The 10,000-nt window shown below is 41.6% G+C and overlaps 1 pseudogene; it reads right to left on the bottom strand.

Moving 5' to 3' along the window:
* Positions 1-1,127: 1,127 nt before the first annotated feature.
* LOC137991450 (neuronal pentraxin-2-like) lies at positions 1,128-8,396 on the bottom strand (annotated as a pseudogene).
* Positions 8,397-10,000: the final 1,604 nt, after the last annotated feature.

Genomic DNA, 10,000 nt, shown 5'->3' with positions numbered 1-10,000 from the left:
ATTGGTCCGTAATCCACGAATGGAAGTGGTATTTCGTTTCAGCAGATGTTAGTAGGGACCGTATGCAAGGACGACGACAACGGCTACGAGAACGTTGTCTAAAATATTATTTCCCGTTATTTTAAGACCTTGTAATAATTTTGCTATTACTCCAAGTTGTACGGTTTGGAAAGTGAGTGTCAACATTCCAGGAATAAATTGATGAAAACGGTGTGGATATTTAGAGAGAAAATTGAAAATTTATCGTTAGGTGCTGGCCGTCCTTGTCAGGGCGGGAACGGTATGGATTTCTACACAAATGGGAGACGCATGTGCAGGGCGTGCATTGTTTTGTTTTTGCTTATCAGAACTATTGTTTTTTGGCGTATTCGTACTCGTCTTCTTCGTCCTTGCGTAAGCTCCCTAGTGGGGGAGAACGCGTGACGACGACCTAAAACGTGGGAGGCTGCGTGGGATCCGGAGGCTATGTATCTCAGTGAGTTTTTTTTAGCTCCCGGCAAATCACCTGACTATTTTAAAAGGAATTTTGTTATTGTAGTCGCATTCGCTCAAAAGTCCTACACGCTAATTTACACTGGTCGACCACATTTCACAAAACCGGAATACCTTGTCCTCCTCTTCGCAAACAAATTGTATGTTCTTAAACCAAACAAGTGTTGACAGTTAAGGACTGTGAGACGGGGGCTATGGTTTACAGTCCTTGTTCACAAGACTTGAAACTCTAAAAATTGAGTATATAGTTTCAAAGGCAGCACATTTCCGCTGATATTTCAAAAATTGGAGACTGAGTTTTTCTTAACGTAATCCGAAGGATGTTCGACCTCCTTGGGAGGCCCTTTATACTCTAGAATGTGCTATTAAATGTTCATACTTCAAGTGTGGGTATTTTAGTGAAGGATGCGGTACTGGCCGGACGATTAAGGAAGGCTGTAATTGTTTCAATAGTACCTATATTTAATCGACTGGATGTGACTAAAATCTCAGACACCAATGTTCACCCTGCTTCGTTAGATCTACTTTAAAAGAAGGCAATAATGAAACAGCGACAACACACGGTAAAACATTTATTGAAAAAGAATGATTCATGACGCTTTCATGCAGCAATGCCAAACAATGCAAAATGAATTTTACACTTCGCAAGCCGATGGGGAGATAACCCTTACATTGCCTCTTATTCCCACAGGCGGCCCAGAGTCGGAAGGTAAACAATTATAAGGATTTGTATGGGAATCTCGATAACAGACTGAAATAGATATTTACCCGCAAAAGTTCTCAATAAAAAAGCCGCACTTTATTGTCATGGTGAATTTCTTGCTTTTTGTGTGCTTTTTTGCCTGATTGAATGCGATTTAAGCGACTTCTCAAATTCCCGAATCGTCACTCTTCCCTAAATAAAGGAAAGGCTGGCAACTCATTTCTAACTTACCTCAGATCTCGCCGAAAAAATTCACACTTCTCCGGCATCAGTCACGCTCAAACTCCGGCGATGGCTACACGGATAATTTACTTCCCCTTGACCAAGTTTCAAGGTCCAGCGAGTATCCATTGCTGAGAAACTGCGAAAAATATTCAAATTTTCAAACTCCTTCGAGGCTCGCTAACAACCAATTTGGACACGGCTGGTCAACGGTTCACTGAGCCTCCATACGGTGAGCGCAAACCTACGCAAGTGTACCCATAGTTGGGCAGAGCTAAACAAATCCCAGACTAGTCCCCAAATACCTGCCTGGGGTCATGTTCGAGTTTCTAAATCGGCGAACGATATTAAAATTTCCACACTGAAACCTTAAACACAGCTCCCATCGCTTTGGTTGCCCCATCGCATGTTATAAATCCGGATTTTCATCGAACTCTTGAAGCCTCGCGCGTGCAAAAATCCTCTCGTCCGATGACACTCGACACCACGGCTGTTTTTTTTGTTGTTGGAAAAAGTATAGTTTTGTTAAGTGAATTGCTTTGAGCCAAAGAAATCCCCGCACCGTAATTTCTACTGTCCAAAAAACAGACAAGCGAGATTGTAACTCGGATACCTTTCAGGTATTCCGAGTAATAATTGTTGGTTTTCGATCGATATCGCTTGATGCACCGGTGTGAGAAATAACTTTGAACATTTCAATGCAACTGGAAGCGCAAAAACAAAGCACAGATGATTTCAACGATGGCATTTTCCTGGACTCTCAACAGAAAAATGTGTCCAAAAGGCTGAAAAGGTGCAGCGACCTTTTCATATGAATTTCTTCTGCAGTCATGATAATGTGAGTTGTTGACGGATGAAAAACAGGATTGTGTTTCATACACTAGTAAATACCTTCGACTGCGTTTCAAACTCCATCCAAACAGCTTCAGTACTTACGGAGTTCGATGAAAATCCGGATTTATAACATGCGGTGGGGCAACCAAAGCGATGGGAGCTGTGTTTAAGGTTTCAGTGTGGAAATTTTAATATCGTTCGCCGATTTAGAAACTCGAACATGACCCCAGGCAGGTATTTGGGGACTAGTCTGGGATTGTTTAGCTCTGCCCAACTATGGGTACACTTGCGTAGGTTTGCGCTCACCGTATGGAGGCTCAGTGAACCGTTGACCAGCCGTGTCCAAATTGGTTGTTAGCGAGCCTCGAAGGAGTTTGAAAATTTGAATATTTTTCGCAGTTTCTCAGCAATGGATACTCGCTGGACCTTGAAACTTGGTCAAGGGGAAGTAAATTTATCCGTGTAGCCATCGCCGGAGTTTGAGCGTGACTGATGCCGGAGAAGTGTGAATTTTTCGGCGAGATCTGAGGTAAGTTAGAAATGAGTTGCCAGCCTTTCCTTTATTTAGGGAAGAGTGACGATTCGGGAATTTGAGAAGTCGCTTAAATCGCATTCAATCAGGCAAAAAAGCACACAAAAAGCAAGAAATTCACCATGACAATAAAGTGCGGCTTTTTTATTGAGAACTTTTGCGGGTAAATATCTATTTCAGTCTGTTATCGAGATTCCCATACAAATCCTTATAATTGTTTACCTTCCGACTCTGGGCCGCCTGTGCTTATTCCTACTTTAAAATCAGACCATTTCTTGACGTTACCCTGCCCCACATGGCACGATTTGGACATTTCCAAGATTTCACTCGGAGAGAGAACTCTGTTCCAGATATTGAGGCCCGTCAGTTCTCCAAGGTAAACTTTGATTTGGGTCAAAGCGGCCACCAAACGAATCCTTGTTCTTGCCCGGACAATGAGTATTCCGTTCGTCTTTATTTTATAACCCACTTCAACTGCGACCGACTGGCTTGCACACTGCCATCTTTGTAAACTTTCCACGAGCCATTCGTGCTCTCCCATGTGATACAAACGTGATGCCAGTTACCGTCATCTACAGATACACCGGTATCTCTGCGAAAAAGATAAAAAAAAGTCATTCATTTTCACTTGTGAAACACTTTTCAGTTTTCAGTGTTGAAAGGAATCTACTTTTGCTTCAGCGTCGATTTCGCATTGACGAAACTTTGTCAGTTAATCAGAACTATCAGTCAGGGCACATACATGCATTTTAAAATTATGGCAATAAATGGAAGTAAGCCTGCCAGTGACCTTCTCCGATAGAAATCTATACTTTTCTTACGCAGATGTTGACAAATGAACAATGCCAAAACAACGGTTTACATGCTTAACAATATACATGAAAAAAATACTCAGTTTCTTATTGCCTAAAATGGAATGGAGTTCTCATATATCAATTTGTAACACGAGTGCAAATAACAGCAAGTTTCCCAGTTTACAGGTGAATGGCAATGAATGTTATGAAACATTCAAGCCTCTCATGTGGGTGAATGTACTTTTTGTGGTAGTACACTTGATTAGCGCACTACACACAATGTCATCAGGGCTGTCTGAGTGAGTGAGTGAGTAAACAGTAAACAGTAAATCTTTATTGCGCCTTACTCTCCAAAGGGAGGTATCAGCCTCGTGAGTGAGTGAGTGAGTGAGTGATTGAGTGAGTGCAGGGGCGGCCGCGGCCCCCCCTTTCAGTTTGTCGGAGATTCTTTTTTGTCAAAAAGATACAATAATTTTTATCATTTTGTAAGCATCTGTTGGAGCTTTTGATTTTTTTAGCTAAAGCGTGATTTTTTCGCTAATAGTATGACCAAAGTTGTGCGAATAAACTTTCAAACTTACAGGCGCTAATATTATCCTTTCGAAATGAGGAAGAAGACTGGCTGCGAAATACTTGTCTACAGTCAACCTATCTTACAGAGACTGTAACAACGTAAAATCTTAATGCCTATATATATAATTATATATCTTTTTTGACTTTGAAGCGAAGAGTCAAAAACCATGCATCATTATAACCATAACTTATAATTTTATTCAATACGGAATCATGATACATTACGTTCCAGATTGCACCAGAGTGCATGTAAGAGTACCCAAATTTTCAAAATTTTCTGGGGGGGCATGCCCCCAGACCCTCCTAGAGAGTAGCGCCTAACGCGCTACTGAGGCGCGCTAACGCGCGCTGATTCGTATTCTTGTTCGGCCCCCACTTTCAAAAAATGCTGGATCCGCCCCTGAGTGAGTGAGTGAGTGTGAGAGTACGGAGATCGTGAGGCGAGCTCACATTCCACAGACATTCTGCATTCAAATAAACAGAAAAAAATCACCAGTCGACCATAATATTTATACTCTCAAGACCACATCAACCTTTCTGCGTGCATTGAGAAATATTCATAAGTAATTCCTCGCAACGGACAAAAACAGTTGAAAACTATTTTTAACTTTATTATTGCGAAGGATAAACTTGTTTGTGGTGAACTTCCCACGGCGCTGTGCGCAAAAATCTGGCCGGTAAGAGAAAAGATGAGCTCTTCAAAACAAAGGAAACAGTAAAAACCGCACCTTAGTTTTCACAAATGGCGTGTGAAAGCGGCCAGGGACAAAATTTTTCCCATAAAAGTGTACTCGCACCATGGCAAAAAATAGTGTCAGTTTCTTTCCCAGATCGACCTTGTGGTCTCGTTTCAAGGAAAAACCGCGTGGATTTGTATATCACTTTGGCCTGATGCACAGGTAGTCGAGGGCAACCTCGATCCCAGGGTCTCTCTTTTCTGCCTCCATTGTCCTTAATGGGAGGCACAGAAGAGAGACACTGGGAACGAAGGTGAGGTTAGTGGCCTCTTTGAATTTTGTTCGGTGGCGAACAAATTTTGGTGTCGGCGAAAAATGCAACTTACAGGGTTTTTCCGCAAGGGTCCGTTGGAAGCGTGCTTGAATTTCAACAAATGGCCCCAACTCGACAAGAATTTGTGACGCTGATGAATAATAAAGCAGCTTCTATTTCAAACGATGGAATTTCCTGGTATAAATAATCTCATCTAGGAGAGTGAATTTTTGACTTTGCAGAAACAATGATCAACCGCAAGAGTTGGGCGATTGTGATCGCACATTTCTTCTCGCACCGTGGCTTACAACACTTGAAAGAAAAAAAAAAAACAAGCCAACGAAACAACAATCCGATGCCTTGCCGTCATTTTGTCACAGATTTATCCAGTTGTTAGTAACACACAAGGTAAGTTGATCACACGAGACCGCTGCAATCGAGGTCACTTTCGATTTTGCGAATTTATTCGTGCAGCCAAAAGTGCAATAGAAAAATCGCACGTAGCAAAAGTCCCCCAAAAATGTTTTTCGCTGCTGGTAACTTTTTTTAATTCGTGGGCACAAAATTTCTGTTGTTTTCATGTCCGCAAATTTCTATTGCTGATTACATTTTTTTTTATTCTCGATCGACACTTCCTAAAAACGTTCTTGTGCTCTTCCTTAAAACTGTGTATCAAAATTTATCTACTTTTGGCATCAATAGTTGGGTTGCACAAAGTAGCCTAACAGAATCTGTAGCTTGCTTAGTTCGTAGTTTTGAGCATTAACATAGAATTTTTCGGTCCTATGTTTCTGGCACTAAGTCGTTGTGTATTTAAAGGTTCCCATCCATTCCTGTAGCCTCGAAGCCAGTGTTTCTCGATTCCCCATTTATTTTCTTCAATCTTCCTGGTTTTAGTGTTTTACTAGTAACTACATGTCTTCTCTGGGGCTATTTTACCCAAGACATCTACCATGGCACTATAATGATTTACGATACCAAAACACCTATCGTGGCGACGTACCTAAAAGTTTACTGAAGATCGTTGGACACACCAGAGATTGAGTCTAGCTTGTTTGGAGTAAGACTGTGGCCACCGCTAGGTGACGGACTTTAACTTAATTCGCAGGACAGTGAATAAATAGTCGACACATATTTGTCTTCACCAAAGGTGGGCGCAAAAACCGCCGACATCACAGAGTAAAACAAAGCAAATGAAGAAAGAGGTATACAAACAATGGGCTCGCAGTCAGGCGGGGAGGAGGTGAAGGGAAATGCTAAATTGCGACGAGAGCCAAACGATTATCACTCTGGTATGGTGAGCAACCTAAAAAGGTGGCGAGCACATGTTATGCTTGGGCTTGTATTCGCAGCCCTAATAGCTCTCAGACCTGATTGGTCAGAAACCTAATACACTTATTAAACACACCCAAGACTGCAAAACGGAATCCTAAACGAATGCCTTGCCATAAAACTTCGCTTATGATAATATGGTTTATAATCGTGACTTTTTTTTTCCCTTACACTCCTGTTTTGGTTTGACGTAGAGCAAAATGTCTGACATCCTGTCTATCATGATTTCGTTGTCGTTCGTTGACGAAGCTGTAACTCACCTCTGACAGATAATTGGCTGTCTTGGCATTGAGTACGCACGTCGGAAGCAAATCGTAAAAGCGCTGGTTAACTCCAGACCATTATGGATAACGTAATCATTGATTCCAACAGTCGTGAAATAAAGGTCGAATTCCCTGGTAAGTCAAACCTGTTGAGACATATAACAGAAAGTATTTCCGTACAGTTTTTAGACTTCATCCATCTCCACGCCACCTACCTGCTCCGTTATGGTTACAAAGTCGTTGCTACTTTTTACCCAATCACTGCTACCTAACGGTACTGCACAAAAAGTACATAATACTAGTTATTTATGTCTGTAAAAAGAGAACATTTTATTCTAAAAATTCCGTCTCTGAGGTAGGTACCAATACATTGGCTTCAATTTTAGTGATCATGTTACTGGATTAATTGTACAGGGATGTTTCTTTCACCACGAAACCTGGTCAGTTATACAACACTATCTATTTGTTGCTGCATTCCAAGCTGCAAATGGTATTAACAACAGGACAACACATTTCCTGATCATAAAACGTTCTTTTCTCAGAGCGATACCATAAAATCTGGGGAGTTTAAGTTAGCTTTTTTTCTGAAGGGTCCTTGTGTCGGCACTTTGATTTATTACAGTGGGGTGGATTTTAAATACGCGCAATGCACAATTGCATGGCCAGTCGAGGCTGTCATCTTTATTATAAGGGTACACAGGATATGTCCTTAACTCTTCCCAACCTTGACACTCTTCAACACCTGCCCAAGATTTTAATTTCGCATTGCAGAAAAATTGAAAGAAAGCAGAGCACCGATGAGAGTGAAACGATGACTCATGAATGTCAATTTTTTGGGGGCACCGTTTTAAGCTATTCTGCTGCTACCTAAAAATTTTATGCAATTTGATTGGCTGAGAGAAGAATTATTTCCAGCTTAATCTTAAATACCTACAAGTGCAAATTAAAGTTTACTATTCTAACAAAAAAAAAAACTAGTAAAACATGATTTAAAAAGCTGACAACTTCCTACAGAGCGAAATAAAATACACCGTCCCCACTACCCTAAAAGCTACCCTAACAAATCATTATCAAATTATGGTAACCAAAATGGAGGAAATCTTTTCGCACTTTTGTAATTCCGGAGCGTCAAGAACTAAAAGACAATTCATACAAACTAACCAAAAGACTAAGAAAAGTACATCGAACTGGCTCAATCTCTGGGACCAGCTGGGCCGAAACAAGAACTTTGAAACCAATTTCAAGGGCATACAGCAACAGCTTTCTCTATCTAAGCTATTCGGAGTGCTTTTAAAGCTTTTTGCGTAGGTTCATTTAGGCTGCGCTATAAAATTTTTGTATCTGTTCGGTTATTCTAGGGAAACTTGAAGCTTTTCGAATTTACTAGAGCCATTTCTGTCTAGTTTCACGAAGAACTTGTCGTCTGCTCCCGTTCGTAAATCCGGCCAAGCCTTTTCTGGCTTATGGCCCCCGTAATAGCTGCAAATAGGACTTACAAATACAGGCGTTAAGTGTTTGCTTTGTAAAATTCCCTGAAGAAGTTCTACGAAGGACGTATACCACACATGGACGCCAGGTCCAATGGAGCACCCCTGTGGATCCGGACCATTGAACTCTTCATGGCCCCCGTCCATGGACACCCCCGGTGGACCACCCCGCATTTTTGGCAAAGTTAAAGTAGACAAATCTTTAGAACATCCTGACACTTATCTGGGCAATTTTAAGCAATTGTCTCTTTGTCATAAATTGAAAAATTCAGGTGGCCTCAACGGGATTCGAGTTGACCTCTGCGATGCCGGCACAACCACCGCTCGACTCTAACCAACTGAGCTTTGAAACCACTCAATTGGGGGCAAGTCGTTTTGTTGGGCTCAGTTGTTCAGGTGCAAGACGTTTAAAATGAACTGATGTTTGAAAAGCGGGTTAAAGCTAGACGAATCCCTTTGAAGCCCACCACATAGGTGGCAAAACAGGCAAGTGCTTAAATCATTAGCCCATACCTGGAAGCGAAACACACCTCTATATTCCCGCTAATGAGAATCCTGTGGATGACCACTCACAAGAACTAACTTGACCGTCATAGCGTCACCTAACCGGAATTGGCCTTTGTCCTTTGCAGAAAAGGTAGTCTAATTAACAAGAAGATTCCATGTTGCCGGGCGTCTGTTCAGTAATAGATCACAGATGCCGTCAAAATGTGGTAAGAACAAAAAAGGGTCACACGGAGGCGATAGCCGAGTGTGTACACTGAGTGTTTCTTACCACCATTTTGACGTCTTCTGTGATCTAGTACGGAAGCAGACCCACCGCTACATGGAAATCTATTTTTTTTATATAATAAAGAATTAAAACTTTATTCGCATAAAAGCTGATGGTGGACGTCAATCGTGCGTCTGTCCTCTAAGGATCATAGGCAAGAAACCATCAAAATCGGTGAATAACTTGGGTGATTATATAAAAATAGATAGATCGTACATGGGCTCTCCTGGTCTCTAAAACTACTGTAACATAGGCTTAGCGCGGCTTAGCTTCTAGTCATGGACTCTTGCTTAAATTTTCCAGAAAAGTGCGAGGATCACTGCTCTTTTTTTTTTTTCGTCTGAATAATTGTTCTGATTGTAAAACCGTACTTAATTTACAAAATGAGGGGTGGTCCACAGGGGCGGTCCCACGGACTGGGTCCATGAATGGGTCCATGGACCGGGTCCACAGTGGCGGTCCCATTGACCTGGGCCCTGGTTCCATGTTTTGTATACATCGCGGTTGCTCCGAAAGTTAACATGAAATGCGTCGTAGAATATAACGCGTTTTAACCACAACAGTTCGAAGGTGTGCTGCTCTGTATTTTTAGTTTTAAAATGTTGAAAATTGAAAGAAAGAATAGCAACTTTGCCGTGTGATAAAGACTTACACCAAAGCAAAACTATATGTCAAATACTTTTAAGTGCGGTAAAAAGTAATGCGAGTTTTGTGGTGTGACCATCGTTTGGACTATGCTTTGTGGTCCAGACGCTCAATTTTCAATGCGTAAAAATTAAAGCAAAGCAGAGAAGCCTGGCATCTGCCCCAAGACTTTAAAAATAAATCTGGTAACTCAGCCGCGCCAGCATAGGACATGTGAAAATTCTCTTCCCCGGGTGAGCTCAAAAACCTCTGAAAAATGGCAAGAGGGTCCGTGAGTTACGTTAGGTGAGTGTTTTTTCGGGGGATAGGTGCCTGATGAAAAAGTGCTTTTGGATTAAACACACACGAAGCCTGAACACTG

The sequence above is a fragment of the Montipora foliosa genome, chromosome 2 (genome assembly GCF_036669935.1).
Source record: "Montipora foliosa isolate CH-2021 chromosome 2, ASM3666993v2, whole genome shotgun sequence".
NCBI lineage: Eukaryota > Metazoa > Cnidaria > Anthozoa > Scleractinia > Acroporidae > Montipora > Montipora foliosa.
The sequence above is the reverse complement of the archived record's forward strand: the minus strand, read 5'-3'. Positions and strand labels throughout refer to the sequence as shown.